Here is a 24,058-nt window from a genome sequence, read left to right on the forward strand (position 1 = left end):
AGAAATGTCAGAACAATTTCCTGATGAGTAGCTGGGCTCTGACAAAACAGGGCTTTCTGCACATGGCAGAATCCTAGAAGTGTGTATGAGTTTGAGGTTTGAAAAAGAGGCTCTATGTTATCTAACAAATTTATTTCATGAAAATACACAATACAAATATTTACCAAAATAATATTTTTATAATAGTATCATTCTTATAAATATAATTCTTTTAGTACTGGTATCATTTGATATAAAAATCTGAAACTCTGCTCTCAAAACTCTTAACATACCAAGAAAAAATGTGTATGCTCTAAAAAAGATAAATCATTTAAATTATTCTGTTAATATTATGGCATTATAATTACTAGAATTTACTGTAAAAACATACTGTATAAATTAGTATATTCATACATTGGTAGAATATAGACTATGTGTTAATATCTGTTATTTATAATAATTTAATTATATTAAATTAGCAGATTGATCAGTTTTTTCCCATTCTCGCTCTTCCTTCTCTCAAACACATGTAATTAATATCTGAAAACAGGTGAGAGAATATTCATGGATATTCAGCTTCCATACCAGAGAAATGAAATACAACTATTTCTCGGGACACTCAAAGGAGTGCATGCTAATAAACTTGTTAGAGAAGTACATCTTCAGATGCAAACAACTTTAATTTGCTGAACATACTGAATCTGCTAATATTTTACATTACAGAACCTTGATGAAACTCAGCCAAAGTTTTCCATTTTCATTGGTCTTTCTCATAGTAAAAAAAGATCATTAAAGTTAGGTTTCAGATTTTGTAAATCTTAACTGCTCTCTCAAATAGAGCTCCAATAAACTTACTCAGATTAATCTCCTGTTGCTATGTGATGAATAACAATGTATATTTTTTATTTCTCTATGATTAATAGAATATTAGCAAACGTCATCAATCTTACGCTTTCCAGTATCTGTAAGATAAAGCTACAACGAAATATTATCGCCTTTAAAAATCAATTGTCTCTTTGTTCTGGATGTAGTTACTTTATGCAATTAAATCATAGAAAATTTATTATTAAAGGAAAGTCAATTCATCAATTATTTTCAGTCTGGGTTATACTCTGTTATTTTGTTTTTTTTTAATGTAGTGATGGTAACTCATTTATTTTTCTTCTTTCTTAGTATAAAAATTCTTATTGTGATTACGAAGCCTATTGACTACAACCTTCATGTATTCAATATGTCTGTATTTCTTCCCAGCAGAACACATTTTCACTAAAATTTAAAGACTTATTTTTCTTAAAGTTAGGCTCTTTTAAGAAGAAAAGTATATTTAGGCATTGGGTACTGCTATTTATTTCTTCCACCATAGAATATGCTTTTAAGTACAATCAAACTTCAGAATACTTCATGTTTCCTAGAATAGATATTTTATTCCCACCTAGTAAGGATGGAAGTTCATTATAAAATTATTCGCTGTTATTGCATATATTTATGTGGATATTCATATTTGACTTCCACATTGCCTTTCATAAAGTAGGAGGAAAGTGGTCTATGGTGACTGATAGGATTGTGGGTTGGAAATGCACAGAAGGAAAACCTAGGGTTGGTTTAAGAGAAACATGTAATAGTAAATTAACTGAAGAAAGCTATCAAGGTATGGACAAAACCAAATTAGACACCAGTTTGTATTGGTTAACCGGGTTCATTTCTTTGCTGCTGTACAACACAGGCAGAAAGTTTAGTGTTTCTATATTAGTTAAGTTGCGATTGAGATTTTGGAGGTCTCAGTAAAAAGTAACTCAGTAGATATAAAGCAGTGGAAAAAATAATTTATGCTCAAAGAGAAAAGCAACACATAAAATACTAATATAATATTCACCATTTACTGATTATCTTCTCTGTACCAGGCACCAATGGGCATGTTACGTGCTGTCTCTAATCTTCTTAACAACCTTGAAATAACCATTAGTTCTATTTTACATGTGAGAAGAATAAATTTAAAGATGCTAAATAACTGACTATGTGATAGAGTTGATGATGATTAGTAGTTAGGTCTATCTGATTCTAAATAATTTGTTCCTTTGACGATAGGAAGCTGGAGAATTATAGACACCTGCCCAGGCTGAAAACAGCAGCAGCATATGTCTCTACTCACTTACTATCATGACTATACCTCCTGGAATTACTGAAACAATATTAACTTATAACAATCTTCCATTAGTTTCATATATATTTGTTAAATCATGAGTCTCAATTTTAGGTTTACAATATAATGGAAATTAAATGTTACTGACTCACTTTCTTTATTACTTGCTGAATTACATTTTATAGAAACAGATAATAATGCCTCAGGATCCCAGAAGACCTAAGAACACTCCTCTGATTACCCACTAGAGCAGACTCAAAGTGTCCCACAAAAACCTTCCCTCAGTAAGAGAATCCTGACATTTTAGGTGGAGAGAGAGCCACACAGAGTTTACTCTCCTACAACTGGTAGGACCATGTTCAACCAATGGGATGTGGTAAAACATGATGAATTCAATTTCTATATTATGCTCATTCAAGAAGAGGATTGGCCACCTTCAGTTCCTGTTTCTCACTAGCTGGAAGGCAATTAAGGTGAGCTATCTCAGACCACATAGACCTATGCAACATTTTAGCAATGTTAGTACAACATCAGTATCTTGCTCTGTGGAAAATGGAGTTGGTAATAAGCAAAACACAGGAGTATTCAGTATTCTGAATAAATTCAAAAGTATGCAGAGCTAATGGTTGACCATGAAAATGAATTTCTAAAAGCATGGAGATATCTAGAGCTGAGTGTGTAAAGAAATTATGAAGGGAAGTGTTGGACAGACAGAATCATTACATAGAATATTTGGTAGATTTAGAAGGAAGTATGAACCAAATGTAAAACACTAATGGCGATGACACAAAATGATCAATACCAGATATGTGGAAGGGCAAAAAAATTATTTGGCTAAGAATGTAAGCATCTCTTAGAAGTATGGGTTTTACTAAACACTGGATGTATAACAATACAAAATGACAGTGAAGCACTTAAATCATAACCATTCCATCTACCAGTATTCTCAGATATATACTGTTGAAAATAACTATCTTTCCCTGATGCGAAAGAAGGTCAAACTGCAACAGTGTCAAGCCAGGAGAATTCTGCTGAGGATATGATTTAAGAGCAAAAGATGAGAAGGAGAGAAATAATCTGAGTGAAGTATGGAATGTTAGAATAATGGAAATATGCTCTAGTCGGGAAAAAGCAAACAGCAATTTCTTTTTAAAAAAAGATAATGCTAAAGTTCGAGAAGAGAATTTATAGACTAAAGGTTATTTGAAGATATATGCTGGAATCTGCAAATTAAGGATATTTCCTCTTATTACTCTATACTGAATTGTCTCCCAAATTCATATATTGAAGTCCTAAACCCCCAATGTAATCACATTTGGAGATGGGACCTTTGGGAGAGAATTAGGTTTAGATGAGGTTTTGAGGTTGGGACCCTCATGACGGGATTATTGCCCTTGCAAGAAGAGACACCTGGGGGGCGCCTGGGTGGCTCAGTCGGTTAAAGCCTCTGCCTTCTGCTCAGGTCATGATCCCAGGGTCCTGGGATCGAGCCCCACATCGGGATCTCTGCTCAGCGGGGAGCCTGCTTCCTCCTCTCTCTGCCTGCCTCTCTGCCTACTTGTAATCTCTGTCAAATAAATAAATAAAATCTTTAAAAAAAAAAAAAAAAGAAGAGACACCTGGGAGCTTCCCCACACCACCATGTGAGGACAAAGCAAGAAGGTAGCCACCCACAAGCCAGGAGGAGAGCCCTCAGAGACTGAACATGCTGGCACCTAGATCTTGGACTTCCGGCTTCCAGACATGCAAGAAATAAATTTCTCTTGTTTAAACCATTCAGTCTATGGTATTTTGTTTCAGAAGCCCCAGCAGACTGACATATTTATCGTATAACTTTTCTAGGCTGTGTGACAAATGACCACAAACTTAGCAGTGTAAAAACAACATGAATTTTTTTTTTTTCAACATGAATTTTTTATCTCACAGTTTCAATGGGTCAAATGTTTGTAAGAATTAACTGAGTCCCCTGCTCGGGCTCCTTCCTGGCTGACATTAATGTGTTGGTCAAGGCTATAATCTTATCTAAGCCTCAGGGTACTTTTCCAAGGTCATCTAGGTTGTTGACAGAACTAAGTTCTGAACTCCCAGTTGTAGGGTTAAGGTCCCCACTTGTTGTTGGGGCTACTTTTCGCAGCTAGAGGTTACTCTCAGGTGTTAGCCATGTGGCCTCTCCCAGCATAGCGGCTTACTTCTTCAAAATCAACAGGAATCTCTCTCTAGCCAGTTAAAACAAAATTGTATGTAACACAATATAATCACAGGAATAACTATCATATTAACTTGGCCTTATAATGTAACCTAATCAGGGAAGCAACTGTGCTATCTGATTCACAAGTCCCAACCACACTCAAGGAGAGGAGATTATTCAGGGCATGTGCACAATGGGGCCAGGATTTTTAGGGTGATTTTAGATTTCTACCTACTGCACTGATTAAGTAGGCCTCAGTAAATTATGTTGCCAAAGATTAACCCAATGATCTCTGACCTCAGACGCTCTTTCTCAATATGATCTTCCCTTAATAGAAGTGAAGTATATTTCTCCTGTTTTTGAATCTGTGGAGAACTGAGGGCCCACACAACAACCTTGGCTGAGTTCCCAACTAGCACCCAGGACCAAATAAATGCCAACCATGATAATAAAGCCATTTTGGACTTTGCTGTTTCCTCACTACTGTATGAATTGGTGTGTGAAGTAAAATAATTGAGGGTCAACTCATAGGATTATTTTTTAAAATTAAAAAAGTTGGTATTTTAAGCCAGCTGTACATGTTGTTTTGAATGTTTTATTATGTGGCAGGAGTAACAAAACAGGCAAAAGTAGGTAAGAAGAGGTTGGATATAAGGGGAAGATAGCTTGATAGGGTAAGAAAGTGAGAATAAATATATATGAATAACCAGGGTGACCATATAATTTTATTGTGCAAAATGGGACATTTTTTTGGAAGAGGAAAGAAGCAGAATAAATATTCTGTCAGGATGACCAGCAATAAAATGACATATGCTAAATGAAGGGGAAAAGGCGCAGTGAGGCTGGTTTAATTATCTTATGATATAAAGGAAGTTGACAAATAAATCCATTAGAGCAAGTGGCAGTTTACACATACTGAAAGAAAGAAATATACTGCTGAAGAGGATTTGGAGGCTGTTTAAGTGCTGGTTAAAGTTTACCAGAATATTCTAATACAAGAGCTATTACTGAAACACTAGCTATTAAAGAGTTTGGTAAGTCTTTTGAGTCTGCCTAGGAAAGGTTATAACTAAAAACACAGAAAACCTATTGCTTTTTTCCTGTACAACAGAGCACCTCAAAATGGACCCCAGAGGACCACTTATAGCAAAGCTTCAGCATGTTCCCTTTTCACTAATAGATAAACACACAGCTGAGCTTACTTTATGAAACTGTTTTTTTTCTTTTTTTTCAACTTATGGCTATTTTTAACTTGTGTAAAATAAAGTTATAAATGAGAGTTAAAAGCAATGTCCTTGATTTGACCATAATGTAAATAAATGATATGTATGAATTGGTATGAGTGTTAAAGATTTCAGAGTTTATAAGTAGAGATGGATACTAAGTGGCTTTTAGAGATTTTAAAGAAATTGATAATGTTTATTAGAGATATTCCTGAATAATGCTTTATGCTATTCTAAATATTTCCCCTCTCAACTGGCTTCATAAATTATTTATTAATTATTAGAATTATCGATACAGTTGTTCATTTGTCAGCTGTCCACCTTGAATATATTTATTGATTATATTTATCTGGTCAAAGGATGTAAGTGAAAGATTAGAGAGCTGGAGTCTAAAGGATGGGATTCCAGAATCAGATCTTTTACTATTAACGTTCCCTTCTACTAGCATTTAAAACACAGATATGCAGGTCCTATTGTTAGTAAGCTTAATGTTCAAATCGACAAAATAAAAACAAAAACAAAAATAAAAACAAAACTGAAAGTTTGGCATCAAAGTTCACCGACTTCCTCAGTTCCTGTGAACTTTACAACTGCTGCATTTCAGAAATTCCTGCCAAAGCCCTTGACATCAATGGGAAATGTTTCACTTGCAAATCTTGAATTCTACCGCCAGCCCTCTGTCTTCTCTTGTCCTTCCAGGATTTTTATTTCCACACACTCTCAACAATTTATCTTATTGAAACCTCCAGTCTTTTCATTTGTCCTTCTTCACTCATGGCATAATCAGAGCCTTATTTCTTTTGATGAGTAATCATAGACTCCTCTCTCTCTACACTCATTTGCCTTTGCCAAGTCTCTAAGCAAACTTCAACTTCATCATCTTCACTGTAATTCTTTTTTTCTACAGTAGACTTTCTGGTAAAAAGAGTAAAACATGGCATGGCATTCTTACTACATCAACCCTGTTTTCAATGTCCCTCCAATTTGGGCCATAAATATTACTGAGAAAACTTTTCATATTTTTTTTCTCAAATTCTTGATGGCTAATGAAAATTTTTATTTTCTTCCTTAAGCCTCCTGATTATTATAGGCACTGACTTAGGAATTTTTTTAAAGCATTTTTGAGACTGACCCAAAATCATAATGATACTTCCTTCGTTTTTTTTTTTTTTTTTTTTTTTTGTTCAGTTAGCCACTGTATAGTACATCATTAGTTTTTGATGCGGTGTTCAGTGATTCATTAGTTGCTTATAATACCCAGTGTTCATCACAACACCTGCCCTCCTCAATACCCATCACAGTCTACTTCTCCATTCCCCACCCCCTTCCCCTCTGAAACCCTCAATTTGTTTCCAAGAGTCCATAGTCTATCACGATTCATTTCCCTCTCTGATTTCTCTCTTTTCAGTTATCCCTCCCTTCCCCTATGGTCCTCTGTACTATTTCTTATGTTCCACATATAAGTAAAACCATATGACAATTGTCTTTACAGATGTAGTGAAAAGAAGGGGCATATCTAAGTTAGCTGAAATTAGTTTCTTCCATGCTTAAATAAAAGGTTTTTTTTTTTAATTTTTGTTTGGTTGTTTATTTTACTGTTTTAGCTTTACTGAGATGTAACTGACAAATAAAATTGTAAGATATGTGAAGTGTACAGTATGTTGATTTGATAGATGTATATGTTGTAAAAGAATTTCTCCCATCAAATAAATATTCTTAAATAAAACATATGTGCCTCTTAAGAAAGCCAATATTTGAATATGTGTCATTCAGAGGGAATTAACAGTTCTATTACAGATAGATATCTTTTCTTCTTTTTTTTTTAAAGATTTTATTTATTTATTTGACAGAGAAAGATCATAAGTAGGCAGAGAGAGAGGGGGAAGCAGGCTCTCTGCTGAGCAGAGAGCCCGATGTGGGACTCAATCCCAGGACTCTGAGATCATGACCTGAGCTGAAGGCAGAGGCTTTAACCCACTGAGCCACCCAGGCACCCCAATACATATCTTTTCAAAGTAGTGTTTTGTTTCTCTGGGTAAATATTCAATAGGGGAATTATTGGATTGTATGGCATATTCATACATTGATTGATTCATTCATTCATTTAGAGACGTTCCATGCTATTTCCAACAGTGTTCCCATGAATTTACATTCCTATGAGCAGAGCTCCATGTCCTTGACAACCCTTGTTATTTCTTGTCTTTTTAAAAAAAATTCTTCTTTTTGATATTAACCATCCTGACTGGTACAAGGTGAATCTCATTGTGGTTTTGATTTGCATTTCCCTGATGATTAGTGATATTGAACATCTATTTTTTCATGTATCTGTTGGACATCTGTATGTATTCTTTGTCACGATGTTTTTTTTTTTGTTTTGTTTTCAGCTCCTCTGCCCATTTTTAAAAGTTTGTTTTGTTGGTGTTGAGTTGTATAAATTATCTATATATTTTGGATATTAACCCATTATTATGAGATATTAACCCATTGTATATATCATTTGTAAATATCTTCTCACATTCAGTAGGTTGCCTTTTTCATTTTATTGGTGGTTTCTTTCACTGTGCAAAAGCTTTTTATTTTGTTGTAGTCTCAATAGTTTATTTTTGCTTTTGTTTCCCTTGTCTAAGGAGACATAGCCATAAATATCACTGAGGTTGATATCAAAGAGATTACTGCCTATGTTTTCTTCTAGGAGTTTTATGGCTTCAGGTTTCACATATAGGTCTTCAATTTATTTTGAGTTTATTTTTGTATATGGTGTAAGAAAGTGGTCCAGTTTCACTTTTACATATAGCTGTCCAGTTTTCCCAGCATCATTTATTAAAGAGAGTGTCTTCCCCTCATTGTATATTATTGCCACCTTTGCTGTTGACTACTCAACCATAAAAGTGTAGGTTTATTTCTGTGCTCTCTATTCTGTTCTATTGATCTACATATCTATTTTTGTGCTACTAACATACCATTTTGATTATTACAACTTTGTAGTGTATTTTAAAATCTGGGATTGTGATACCTTCAGCTTTGCACTTCCTTCTCAAGTTTGTTTTATTTATTAGAGGACTTTTGTGGTTCCAATGAAGCTCCTCAAGGAGGAGGTGCTTTCAAATTGCTGCTTTTGGGCTGTATCTCAGACCAACCCATTCGGCATGCTTGCTCTTTAAGGGTGGGGATTCAGTTGTCTATCACCCTAAAGGTCTCCTGGAGTTAAGCCTACTGATTTTTAAAACTCCCAGATTTTTAAAACTCCCAAATTTTAGAATTATTTGTTCTAGTTCTATGAATAATGTTATTGGTATTTTTATAGGAATTGTTTTCAATCTGTAGATTGCTTTGGGTAGTATGGACATTTTAACAATACTAATTCTTCCCATCCATGAGCAAAGAATATTTTTCCTTTTGCATTTTCTTCAATTTCTTTCAGTCATAGCCTATACATTTCAGAGCACAGGTCTTTCACCTCCTCAGCAAAATTTATTTAAACTTTAAATAACCTTAAATGAAATTCATTCCTAGGCATTTAATTCTTTTTGGTGTAATTGAAAATGGGATTGTTTTCTTAATTTCTCTTCCTGGTACTTCATTATTAGTGTAGAAAAATGCAAAAAACATTCAATATAGTTGCAGGATACAAAATTAATACACAGAAATCTGTTGGTTTTATTCTTAATCTTAAAAGCTTTCAGTTTTTATCATTAAGTATGATGTAAGCTATAGGTTTATATATATGGCCTTTTTATGTTGAAGCATGTTCCATCTAAGACCACTTTGTTGAGAGTTTTTAATCATGAATGGATGTTATATTTTTTCAATTGCTTTTTTTGCATCTATTGAGATGACCATATAGTTTTTATTTTTCCTCTTCTTGATGTGATATATCACATTGATTGATTTGTGAATATTGAACCACTCTTGTGTCCTTGGAATAAATCCCACTTGATTGTGGCAAATGAGGTTTTTGTTGCATTGCTAAACTTAGTTTGCTAATATTTTGTTGAGGCTTTTTTCATCTATGTTCATCAGGGATATTGGCCCATAGTTTTATTTTTGTAAGGTCTTTATCCAATTTTGTTATCAGAGTAATGCTAGCCTTGTAAAATAAATGTGGAAGTTTTCCTTCATCTTTTTATTTTGTGGATCCTTTGACTAATTTTTGTAGATATAATAGATTTTACTACTTTTGTGTTTAACCTCCATACTGGCTTCATAAATGATTAATCTATTACCTTTACTATATATTTGCTTTTACCAATGAAACTTGTTTTTCCTAATTTTCTTACTTCCGGTTATGTCCTTTTCTTTCCACTTAAAGAATTCCCATTAATGGGACGCCTGGGTGGCTCAGTTGGTTAAGCAGCTGCCTTCGGCTCAGGTCATGATCCCAGCATCCTGGGATCAAGTCCCACATCGGGCTCCTTGCTCATCAGGGAGCCTGCTTCTCCCTCTGCCTCTGCCTGCCATTCTGTCTGCCTGTGCTTGCTCTCTCTCCCTCTCTCTCTCTCTGACAAATAAATAAATAAAATCTTTAAAAAAAAAAAAAAAAAGAATTCCCATTAACATTAATGATGAACTCCTTCAGCTTTTGCCTGGAAAATTCCATTTCTCCTTCAATTCTGAATGATAACCTTGCCAGGTAGAGTGTTCTTGGTTGTAGGTTTTTTTTCCTTTAAGCACGAATGTATCATGCCACTCTCTTCTGCCTGCAAATTTTCTGCTGAAAAATCAGCTGATAGTCTTATGGAGTTTTACTTTTTTTTTTTTTTTCCTGCCGCTTTTCTTGCTGTTTTTAAGATTATTCCTTTATTGTTATTATTTACCATTTTAATTATGTGTCTTGGTGTGGACCTCTTTGAGTTCATCTTCTTAGTGGCTCTCTGTACTTCCTAGACCAGGATGCCTGTTTTTTCCCTCAGATTAAGAAAGTTTTCACCTTTTATTTTCAAGTATGTTTTCTCTCGCCCCTGCCCTGTCCACCACTCCTCCAAAGCTTTTCTGGAATCTCTATAATGTGAATGTTATTAAGTTTGAAGATTTTGCAGAATTCCCTTAAGCTTTTCTCATTTCTTTTTTTTTTTTTTTCTTATGTTTTCTCTTCAGCTTAGTTCCTTTCCATTACCCTGTCTTCCAGGTAACTGATCTGTTCTTCATTCCCTAATCTGCTACTGATTCCCTCTAGTATGTTTCAATTATTATATTCTTCAGCTCTGACTGGTTCTTTTTCTATATATTTTTTTCTACCTCTTTGTTGAAGTTCCCAGTGAGTTCATTCACTCTTTCTCAAGGGCAGTGAATATCTTTATGACCATCACTTTGAACTGTTTACCAGGCATATGCTTATTTTCTTTTCATTTAGCTCTTTTTCTACGTTTTTTTCTTATTCTTTCATGATGTCTAACTGCTCACTTTGTCCAACTCTGTATTTGTTTCTATGTGTCAGATAGGTCAGCTACATATCCTGGTCTTAGAAGTAGTGGCCTTGGGTTGAGGAGGTCCTGTGGTGCCTCATAGTGCAATCTCTCCTGGTTACCAGAATCAGGTTCTCCAGGTATGTCTTCTATGTCAGTTTGCATGCTCCCTTCTATAATGGCTAGCCACATTTGCTGTGGTCACACTGATGGGTGAGGCTAGCCTTTAATCCAGTTACCTGCTTTACCTACTGTGGGCACACTGGTTATGGTTTTCTGCCCATGTTAGTGAGAGGCCAGGCTGCAACCTCTGTTATCCCCTTGGTGGGTGGAATTGGCATTCAGGAAAGCTGCCTGTAATTAGCCTCTGCCACAGCTGCAGGTACACTGAATGACAATGTCTGCTGCCTTTGCAAGCAACAAATAAGTCTGGCTGCAGGAACCGTGGGTTGCTGGTGTTTGAGGTTATCTTTCCCACTTCCCAGGGCAGGAGTCCCTTTAGAGTGGTACCAGTCCTGGCCAGGCTGCTTGTCAGATATGGTGAGGCAGGAACCGTTTGTGAGGGGTTCCTGCTAAGGTAGGCAGGTTGGGTACGGTGGGTCTGTCCAGGAACACCAGTGTAGTACGTGCAAGGTAGAGGGAGAGTTTAAGAACTGGCTTTTGCAAACATCCAGCTACCCAGTCTGAGGAGGGACAAGAAAATTGTGTCTGTCAGCACTTGTGTTCCTGAAGAGAGCTCCTACAGATCCCTGATCCTCATGTTCTAAGATTAGTCAATAAACCTCCTCAAGGAGGAGGTGCTTTCAAATTGCTGCTTTTGGGCTGTATCTCAGACCAATCCATTCGGCATGCTTGCTCTTTAAGGGTGGGGATTCAGTTGTCTATCACCCTAAAGGTCTCCTGGAGTTAAGCTTACTGATTTTTAAAACTCCCAGAGTTAAGCCCTGGTGATTTTCCAAACCAGATGTTATGGGGATTGGTCATCTCAGTGAAGGTCCCCAAGGCTAGGGGTGCCCAGCGTGGGCTTAATCCCTTTGCTCCTCCAGGCTTGCATTGTCCTTCAGTTTGTGGTTAATCACCTTGGTAGTTTGGCTCCTGGCCATGTCTCTGCCCCTCCTACCTTTTTCAATGCAGCCTTTTTCTAGGACTAGCTGTGAAAGATCTGTTCTGCAGTCTTCAGGTCATTTTCAGAGTTAGTTCTAATCAATGTAGTTGTTGCCCCAGTGTGTCCCTGGGAAGAGGTAAGCTCAGGATTCTCCCATTCCACCATCTTCCCCCTTTCTCAATTTTTTTTTTTCTATTTTAATCTGTATGTAAGATTTATGGTTTTGAGGTTTTTCTTTTATGCTTAGGAGACCTCTCCCTTTTTAACATAACAGTAAAGGAATTCTTATTTTTTTAAATACTTATCTAAATTATCTTCCTTTTAGATATATATATATACATATAACATATTTGATATATTCTAAATAAATGGTGTGATTAAAGGATCAATTTTAATAATATATTACCACATCCCAATGCCTTTTTTTTTTTTAAGGGAGAGCAAAAGAGCAAGAAGGGGAAGAGCATAGAGAAAGAGAGAAAGAGAATCTTAAGCAGGCTCTATGCCCAGCATGGAGCCCAATGGGGGCCCAACACAAGGCTTGATCTCATGACCCTGAGATGCTGACCTAAGCTGAAATCAAGAGTCAGAAGCCTAATTAACAGCCACCCACGTGCCCCTAACCTAAAGCCATTTATAAATTGGATAGTCCTTTTCTCACTAATTTGAAATGCCATTGCTCTCATGGATTAAATACTTCTATATACTGAAATTTGTTTTTTGATCTTATTTTGTTCTTTCCTGATCCTGACTCAGTCCCTCACTGTCTTAACTGTTACAGAATTTTTGTGTGCTTTGGTATTTAGTAGTACAAACTCTTCTATTTTTTTCTTATTTTTTTTCAAAATTCCCTTGATGCTTATTGAGCATTTCATTAAAAAAAAAAAAAATCTTGATAGTCATTTAATTGGGATTGAATTGTACTTAAATATTTTGAGATTATGCCCTTTGGTATATGAATATTCTGAATATTTATGTCATTTAATTTATTTTTCCTTTTATTAAGAGAGAAATCATTTTTATTCCTAATAATATATTCTCATTTAAAGTTTACTGTGTAGGCTAAATTATAAGCATACTAGCTCTTTATATTTTTATATCCTATTATTACATATTGGTACCTGTACCTTCTTTGTGACAGGGTATTTACAGATTTTGTTTTGCTATCCATCTCATAATTATTGACTTTTATTTGTCAATTGTTTCTGCACTTACATTTATTATTGTTATGTTTAATTTAATCTCATCGATGATATTTTGAATGAGTATGCTTCCAATGCAGTTTCATACTTGTTTTTTGCTAAGAATTCCAGTGATAGTGCTGGTCCCCTTTTTTTTTATTTGGAGGAAGGATAACTTTTAGTTTAGGCATTTCCCTAAACACTTAGGTAACAGAAATTCTAAACTCTGATGTTATGAGATAAAATGAATTCCCAAAAAGATTTCTCTCCCTCTTTCCCTTCCTAGTAATTAGGCAGAGACATACATGAATACTTATTATTGTTTGTTTGGTGCTTAAAGACACACTTTGCCTTTTCGGCATTTCTTTGGAAATAGTAATCCTTTCAGGGTGAAGCTTTGCATATGAAGTCTCAATTCCAGCTGCCACATCATTGTGTATAAAGGCATCACTGCTTGTGTCACTGCGGGAATTTCTCCTTTCCAATCCCCAAATTGCTGAGACAAGCACCCTCTCACACCCTGAGCAACAATGGATTCTCATTCCATTTTTTGACACATGAAGATTTCTCTTTCTTTTCAGTAAGCTCAGCTCCATGTATTATGATATTGTTTCAAGAGAGATTTAGAGTATCGTGGTCTGTCATTTCTAGAATTCAAAGGTTTTTTTTAAATTTTTTTTAACTTTTTAAGTTAAAAAATTCATAATATATAATAATTAAACTATCTTTCAAATAGATAGAGTTTTTTTTTTCCTATCTGTAATCTAAATATCTCATTTCTTCCATTCAACTATAAACTCCCTGATTCTGTGGTACAATATTATTTATCAAAACTACAATTGCTATTAGAGAAATACTTGAAGTGAGTGAATTTCTTTGGGTTTCAGTTAGAGCACTTTTTCAGCAACACCAAAAACTTAATAAATAACATGACAAAATAACCATTTACTTTTCAGTTTAGAGGTATACCAAACAAAATCTCAGATACTTCATTGTACTGCTGGACAAGCCACTCTTCATAGACTAGACATCTGCTCAGATACCTAGTGATATCCACTGTTCAAAAATCCCAAATGCTGTGCTTTCTTCAGCAGCATTTCTACTCAGAAGGAATTTGTCCCTCTTTACACTGTCAAATTTACATACAAAAGAAGAGAAACTTTAATCCACTCCTTAATCCTTCAAAACTGCCCAAGGAAGAAAAAGAAGCCTTTTAAACTAAGATATAATAATTTTCACTCACTCCTGCAATAGAAATAGAACACAAATTAGACATAAAAAATCCCTTTCAACTTTTGAGCACAAATTTAAAGTAAAGTTTTATTCTGAATTTGAAATTTGCCAAGGTCTGTGGCTGAGTTTCAGATACCCACTTCCCTTCTTGGCAGTAGATAATTTGGAAATCAGAAGTCTGCACATTTGAGATATTTCCAGGCTTGGAGTGTCAAAAAGACAAGATGGCATATGGTGAAGTAAAAGGGATTTCTCACATTCAGGAACACATTTCAACTTCCAAAACATAAAAATAAATAAGTGCTTTTTCAAATTCATAAAAGAAATAATGAGAATTTTGCCCAAATATTATAGACATACCAACGTTAAGCAGCAAGATGTTTAAGTCTGTCACTTCCTGAAAGCTTTCCACTAAATGGATAAGTTCAAATTTCAGGACTGTTATATTAACTTTGGCATAAAAATGCTTCCTTCTTTGGCAAAGATGACAGTATTCCCCCTCAAAGAAAAATTATAGTCTAATTAAAGTATACAATTTGATGTTTTTATACCAACGTTTTCCTGGGAAGTTTCTTCAATACTCCACTTGCTAATTTTAAGTTCAATGGATCAGAGTATGGAGAGAATTGATGTGGCGAACACAAGGTCTATATGGTCTGCTCTGTTGTCCATTTACCTGCTCAGTTCTTTATTCTCTTTGGCTGTTATAAGACAGAAGTTGGTATATTCTAGAGTCTCACTATAGTTCATTTATTTATTGATCTTGTGAGTATGTTGATATATGTTAGCACTTCAAGTGTTATAGAAGAAAATAAGTACTTATAAATTATATCAATCAACTTTGTTATTTTTCTGATAAACTATTAGCAGAATAAAATAAAAATACTAACTAAAGAAACATTAATCATACTTATAGATTTCCACTATCTACAACATTACCATGTAATATCAGTTGTTTCATTGATGTGAATACTTAAAAAATATTTTCCTCTTCACTGCAGAATAACTTATTTGAAAATAGCCCAATAATCAGTTGGGCTGATTTAAGGGGATTATGTGGAGAAATCCTGCAACTTTAACAAGAAAGTTATGAAGTTGCCCATATGACTCTTTGTTCATTATTTAGATTTATACGAGGGGTATCTTTGTGCGACAGCTTCTTTAGAATATGAGTGCAAGGCTAAACACATTTGGAAAATGACAAAGTTATCAAAGAAAGTAGCATATTGTAAAAAATTTTATAAAGTATTTTTCCAAACTGTCAGATTATAGAAAGCATTTGAGTGTGGGTAGAGTAGGATTTTCTTCAACATTTATTTTAAGGTAATAAGAAATTAACTGTTAACTTTTTAAGTGTCTCACTTTTCTAAACTATAAAATATGGAATTTGAGTCTCAAAGTGACTCCTGATCTTAAGCCTCCAAATTTATGTGTGAGGGAGAAAAAAGTTGTGGAACAAATGTGTAGGTCTGGATAATAAAGTATTAGTTAGTTAATCCGTCTGAGCTTCACTTCTTTTCCACAAAAACCACTTAGTATTTCTCTCCTAAGTTAATTTATACAGAGAAGGCACCCTGAGCTTTCTAAGAGAAGTGCAGTATCAAAGTAAGGTGCTTGCTGACACAAATGATAACTTCTTTTAAAATTAATATGGCATATGTGTTAGATCATTTCATTTGTAGAAATCACTTCAAGTCACCATTTCCCTCAGTTTCATCATAGAATAAATATGTCTAACTTACATCTGAGGTGATAATTTGGCCCCTCCACTAGATGTAGAGAAAATCAAATCTACATTAATATGTGTAACATTAAGAGTTACCAAATACCCACTACTATTTATTCTCCAAGCTTACTGTGCCCCTTCTATGATGATTTTTATGCCTAGCTTTTCTAAGTTTTCACAAGTAACAGATCAGATACATAATATGCTTCACTTTTATACCCAGATTATATGTTATCAATAGACTCTTCTTCACATGAGCCCACTCTTCCCTGATGGTATCTCAAAAAGTAGATTGAGGTGTTTGAAAAGTTGCCCATCCCTGTGAATACTGAAGGTGTCTCAGTTTCAGGATAACTCAGCATTATTTAAAACTCTGAGGTTTATACAATGAAAATACCTGGTTCTCCCATGGACTGAGGTATTAACATTTCAGCAAAAAGAGAGAGATATAGGAGGTAAAAATTTCAGTCCTTCTGAGAACAGCTTTGAGGATATCTGTATCATGAATCAGCTTAATGTTAAAGAACAAACTATTTTAAATATATAGTGTTTAAAACTCAATAATTCTGTGTGGTATTTTAACAATTTCTTCTTAGAAATGTGAGAATAATAATGCATCTCTAATACAGTTGCATGTATGAATGTCGTTAAGTACTATTTGTAAACAGGTTTTTCATTTAATTTTATAGCTTTGCAAGAAATTAATTCATAAAAATCATTTAAAATTTTCTTACTCTTTTAGAAAAACAGACATCTTGTGATGATATCCTGATAGAGGAAGCAGAGTTTTCTTGTGTGATTATAACATTAGGATAACTCCTCAAAAGTAGAATTTCTGATTCAAAGATCATGATCAGTTTTCAGACTCTCTCTAGATGTATTCCTTAAGTAATTTCACCCTCCTTATAGCTTTAAATACTATACAGGGAAGACTCTCAACTGTGAAGCTCTAATCCGGGCATTTCTCCTAAACTCTGAAATTATAGGTCCAACTAAATAATGTCTCCAAACATAAAAAGTATTTCAAACTTAAAATGTACAAAAAAGCAAAAAAATCCTCTTGATTTAACAAAAATTGTCCTCCAAATTTTATCATCATTTTGACCAGTGGCACCTCTGTTCTTCCAGTGGCTGAGTAAAATAAAAAACTTGAATCATTTTAGGGTTCTCATATTCCCTGAATATTTACATTCATTGTAGTGGAATATCCTATTTCTGTGAAATGTGTCAAAACACACCTAATTCTTCATATTTGTGCTAATGCAACCATATTTGAGGCCGCATCATGTCTTACATGAATTATTCCTTCTACTTCTTGCATTATCTACATGGGAACCAGAAGGATATGGTTCAAATTTATTTCTTTCATTGAATAAAAGTCCTTTCCCTGTCTTCTAAAGCCCTACTTGATCTGGCTCTTCCACATCACTGATCTTCCTCTTTCTCCCAACCCACTCACTGCCACCCACATTAGCCTCCTTTTTTACTTCAAACATGTCAGCATGCTCTTCCCTAAGAGCTTTTAAAACACCATTCCATCTACCTGGATTGCTCTTCCCCCATATAACGATATAGCCCATCTCCCCCCTCTTTTCAGGTCTCAGCTCCTGTGATACTCATCTGAGATGACCTCAGTAAACACCATTTGCACATTTGCAACATGGCACTCTTTATCCTAATATTCAATTTTGCTTAGTCCTGTTTTGTTTTTCTTTATAGCTCTTATTGCCATCCAGACTATTAGGTTTTTAAATCATTGTTTGTTTGTTTGTTTGTTTGTTTTTATTATTTGTTTTTCACCCACAATGCAATGTCACTTGGAAAAGGCCAGGGTTTTGTCACTTTTGTTTTTACCTATTTCACTACATCTAGGACATTTCTTGGTTGATGATAGGTATTCTTTAAATACTAATTGAACTAATTAAGATTTTCATGCATATTGGTAAATAGCCCTCTGCAAGTTTGAATCACTTAACTCCATCACCAATGATGTTTGAAGGTACCTTTTCAATTGGCCTTAACCAACATTTAGAAATGTAGCTCTGTGCTTCAACACACACACACATTCATTTTCATTCTCGGTCTCTACAAGACTAATAGGAATACAATTAAGGAATAATGTAAGATAAGGGCATTTTCATTGTGAGAGAGTAGTCTGAATAAGTAGGGCCTTGGATAATTAGAGAGTGGCTGAGGACCCAAAGAGGAGAAAAACAGGAAGGGTACAAAGACAAATAAAAAAGAGAAAGGTAGAGGGGAATGGTGTACAACAATAGAAGACAGATTCAGGGAAGCTATTTTAGCCAAGAGCTGAGATGGACATTGGGTTTTCACATATGTCCAAATCGCTAATTACAATTTTTCACCTTTTCTGAGAATGTGCTCTGAGATCTAGCACGCCAAAAGGAAACTTAGCTTTCACTATCTATGTCTGGGAGCAGAGAAAACAGACGACCACAAGTAATACACCATGATTAAGTCTGGGTGGTGAGATAATGGATTATGGTTTTAAGTGAATTGTTTCATTCAATTCTCATAAGAACTATTTGAATTAGCTTCTATTATTAGTTTGTAAGTATCTTGCCCTAGGTCCCAAAGCTAGAGCCTAAATTTCTCAGTTCTAAATTACTCTAAATTCATATAACTTTTTTTTTTAATTTTCAGAATAAAAGTGTTCTCTCTCCTCTTCCCCTTTCTTTCTCTCCATCTCTTTCTATCTCTATTTATCTATCCATCCACATACACATAACTAAATGATTCATGAACCAAGAGTTATGATTAGTCTAATTCTGAGCATGTGAACTTCATTTAAATAAAATATGATTTGTTTATAGTGGATTTTGTGATTGATACCCACTATTCATTGCCCCCTTATACGGTTAGTCTAAATTCATTATGGTAGCCTAAATTCACCATTTTTACCAGTGACTGGTTATCAGTTTGATAGGCTTCAAACTATTTGGGCCAATAAGAGACCAGAGAAAAAGTTTCTCCAGGATTCTGGTAAAAATAAGGAAGTAGTTCTCATTCCTACTTGATGAAAATAAAGAAGAATCTTTCCATCTCTATTACTAAAAACTAACATTGGGTAAACGCCACACTTCTCTGGCAAAGGAAATATACAAGAGATAAAGATATACAGATAGAGGTAGAGATGAGAGAAAGAAATGAGAGTGAGAGAGTATGCTTAGAACTGACATTTAAAAATCACTAAAAAAAATAGTGTTTATTACTAAAGATTAAACATAGTAAATAAATATCAGAATGATCTACTGGGTTAGAGGATATCTTTTACCCCTACTCAGAATGTTTAGTAAAAAGGACATGGATCCCTGTGGAAGCAACTTCCAACTGAGTACAAAAACCATTACCAACTTCAGCCTTTCATACTAGTTTTTAAACTAAAAGTGTTCAATGATTATTGGGTTAAACTGGGATATTATTATTGCAAGATATTATTGGCAAGTTACCTACTGCTCAATGTTTTTAAGACTCAATAAATAATGTTGGTAGCAATTACTACAATAAAATGAGATAAATGTCTCATACTCTACATAACTGAGTTGTGACTACTCAGCACATCTTGCAGCATTTAAAATATAAATCATTATTTGTCTTTCTAATGATATATACCCTCAATTAGTTATCAGTTGATTTTCCTATGTACAAAATTACTACATTGTCAAATTTATACTAAAGGCTCTCAACCTTAGTGACATTTTAGGGCAAAGGTTATTTAGTACTGCATTTATAATGTGTAAATTATGCTTATTATTTATTGTTGAATATATTTTTTGTTGTTGTTGAATATGTTTTAATTAAAGGAAGAGTTATTATAAGTCATTTACCTTGTGTCACAATGGGAAAAAATATAGATGTAGTGGGTTTTGGTCAATGCAATCATAGTTTCATTCTTCAAAAGGATATGAAACAAAAAATTAAGTTTAACATGGCATACAAGGATCAGTGGATTCTCTCAATTATCTAATCTCATGTATTTCCCCTCATAAATCCCTTATTTTAAAAAGCAAATTTTATTTATTTATTATTTATTTATTTGTTTGTTTATTTATGAGTGTGGGCAAGAGAGAGAAAGAGCATGAGTAGTGGGGAGGGGCAAAGTGAGAAGGAGAAGCAAACTCCCCACTAAGCAGGAAGCTTGATGAGGGCTGTATCCCAGGACCCTGAGATCAGGACCTGAACAAAAGGCAGATGCTTAACCAACTGAGCCACCTAGGTGCTCTCAAAAAGCAAAATCTGAGAAATTTGTTTTTTCTTTGGGTTAATTTTTCTTTCTTCTTTTTCCTTGTTTTAAAAAGATTTTATTTATTTATTTATTTATTTAAAAGAGCTGAGAGAGAGCATGTGTGTAAGCTGGGATGGGACGGGGTGGAGCAGAGGGTGAGGGACAAGCAGATTCAGTACCGATCTTGGAGTCCAATGCAGGCCTCAATCTCATGACCTAGAAATCATAACCTGAACTGAAACTAAGAGTCAGATGCTTAACCGACTCTGCCACTCAGGCACCCCTCTTATTCTTTTATTACATCTTCTTATAAGCTTTTTCTTTATTCCTAGGCTTGCTGGATGCCACTCCTCTATGTCTCTATAGCATTCTGTACCTACGGTTACAATAGATTTTATTACGTTGTTGCATACTTCTGCAGTTGTCTATCTCTCCCACTAAAATGGCATCTCCTTTATAATAGAATTCTTTTTTGCTCTTCATCCCCTAATACATATCTCAGGGCCTAGCATATGAAACAAACTCAATAAATATTTGCTGAATAAATATGTTAACAAAGTTAATGGGATACCAGTAAATTCTCTGAGCATCAATACTGTAGGAGAACTTAAGTCATTATTTAAATTTTAGTTCCAGGGGTGCCTGGCTGGATCAGTCATTAGAGCATGCCCCTCTAATCTCAGGGTTGTATGTTCAAGAGTATGGAAGAGGGAGAGACAAGAGTGTGGAACCTGAGAAACAATAGCTTCATAACCACTACAAACAATGGCACATTGTTATTTTTCCACATTAGCCCTTATTTTATTGGCATTTTAATTTTATTTCATTAATTTTAAGTTACTTCCTGTAATACTGATAGTATATAGAATGCCAATAAAGTTTATGTGAATTTTATTTTTGTCTTGGTTAAAAAGTTACCCAACTTTGAACTAAGCAATTCTAGAATTCTAACTTTTGACTAGGTAAGAGTTTTATAATACATTTATGATTCTTTTGCTCTAGTAAATAAAGCCAACATTATTATCTTGTTGCCATTTTTTTGACCTCCTTTAAGGCAGAGGATAATATCTATAAGCCTGCAATGCCAGACATAGCCCATTAGTCACAGGAAAAACAGTGGCCTGTGGAATGGATCAGCCCAATTTCATCATGACCACTAAAAAACAACACAAAACAAATATCTTATTAGTGATGTGCCAAGAGCTTGATCATTTCGAGTGAAGGATGGCATGTTAATGAATACGTATAAAGGCAGTTCTCAAATGCACATATTTCAAATTAACAGCAATCAGTCAATTACACACATGATATCGATTTGCTTCACATATTGCCCTTGAGTAGGCTGGAAACATACAAATGATCCTAAGTCAGATTTATGATGGATTTGGAAGAGTTTCCTAATTTAAGTCATAGCAAATACTTTATCTTCCTGATACATAGAACCAAGCAGCTTTAATCAAAATAACCATCTTTAAAATAAGCACAAATAATGGCTAAGCAGATATGGAGGGGAAACAAACAGCATCAACAACAAAAACCCTAAACTGAATAAATTGGGAAGACATTGAACAGGAAACCTTGGCCTTTGACCTGTTATTATATAATAGATTTTCTAAAGTAAGGTAATATATTTTCTGAAGTCCATTATAAAATAGGATTCAAAAAATGCATGGATCATTAATTACTAGCATTGCTGGAATAAGTACAGACACAGGGAGGGACTCATACAACTCAACTGCAAAAAAAAAAAAAAAAAAAAAAAAAAAGAACAAAACAAAAAAGAAAAAAAGTGAAAAAAAAAAAAAAAAAGGAAAAAACAAAAAAAACCAAACAAAAAAAAAAAAAAAAAAAAAAAAAAACAAGAACAACTCAAAAAAGTGACAAAGGGCCTAATCAGGTAATTTTCCAAAAACATACCAATGTCCAATAGATACATGAAAAGGTGCTCCACATCACTAATCATCAGAGTAATGCAAATCAAAATCACAATGAGATACCAATTCACAGCCATTAAGAAGTCTATTATTTAAATTTTTTTAAAGATTTATTTATTTAGTTGATGGGGGAAGGGGCAGAAGGAGAAAGGAAGAGAGTCTCAAGCAGACTCCACTCTGAGTGTGGAGCCCAATGGGATCCCACCACCCCAAGATCATGACCTGACCTGATACCAAGGGTCGGATGCTTAACTGACTGCACCACCCACATGCCCCAAGAAGTCTATTATTATAAAGATAAGAGATAAATGCTAGTGAGGACATTGAAAAAAGCAAACCCTTGTGCTCTGTTGGTGGGATTGCACACTGCCACAGCCATTATGGAAAACAATATGAAGGTTCCTCAGGAAATTAAATATAGAACTACCATATAACCAAGAAATCCCAACATCTATACAGTTTCCATCCCAAGTTTCCATCCTGAGTTCTCAGCCTTGATTGTGCCATTGAATTTGCCATGAATGAATTCAGACTGAAACATGTAGACCATGTTGTTGAGGTCAAGAAAGTGATCATTGATGGCAACGATATCCACTTTGCCAGAGTTAAAAGTGGCCCTGGTGACCAGGCACCCAATATAGTCAAATCCATTTACTCCCACATTATCCATTGTGTCTTGGAGGCTATGGCTGGCACTACACCAGAAGATGCAGCTGTTGGTCCAAAGAGGTGGAGCAGAGAGCCTAAATAAATATGTTCTTAATGCAATCATTTCAATAGAAAAGACCAGTTTCAAACTATGTTTTATTTGGTAATAATGATAGTATTTTAAATATAGTCATGTGCTAATTATAAAAATCCTTTTAAATTCTTCAAAATTTTTGATAAAAGATAAAAAACAATATTCCAGGGATCATTATGTTTACCACATATCTGCTTTGGGAATGAGGTCAGGCATAATTAATTAAATAAATGGTGACTTTAACTGTTACTGTCAAGTAAATTTTAGCAATTGTGGTTTCACAGGGATGCACTGTGTAAATTTTGTTTTGTAAATCTATTCAGCAAAATAGACATTTAAATTTGTCCACCATTACTTAAAATCTTTGAGATGTTTTGATTATGAAAAACAAAATGGTGAACATTCAGAAAATGAAATATCCAGCTGAGTAAGCAAGTTGTATTTCCCCAGGTTGTATATAATTTTTTATTGGGGACTTTTGTTTCAGCTGGGTTTATGTATATCTATCAATAAGAAAGAGTGAGATTCCTTGATTCTTAGATTTTTTACTTCTAATGAGACTACAGTGGTATCTTTTTAATAGTATTATTTTGTCAAAATTAGCATTTTAGTATTAAATAAATATTAATTATCTTTTCTTATTGGGTTCCCACATTTTGTGAGGATTGTGAATTTGGACTTGACCTTACCTCATGATACAGTTCTGTGATTTTGAATCCTCATCTCAATTCTCCCCGATAGTATTGGGTCTCGGTAGACAGAAAGCCTCCTGGTAGCTTCTGTAGGTTGAAAGTTGGAGTTTTTTACCATCATCTTTTCATTTATTGGACAGTTTTTCAATGAGCTGTATTATGTATAGAAGCTCAATGACAGTATGTCACCTCTAATTTGATCCAAAGCTCTGCCTTTTGTCCCCATATAAAGACCTGGCCCAACCACTAAATTTGCATTTGGAATCC

This window comes from Enhydra lutris, unplaced genomic scaffold (assembly GCF_002288905.1).
Source record: "Enhydra lutris kenyoni isolate GAN:26980312 unplaced genomic scaffold, ASM228890v2 scaffoldscaffold58, whole genome shotgun sequence".
In the NCBI taxonomy this organism is placed as follows: domain Eukaryota; kingdom Metazoa; phylum Chordata; class Mammalia; order Carnivora; family Mustelidae; genus Enhydra; species Enhydra lutris.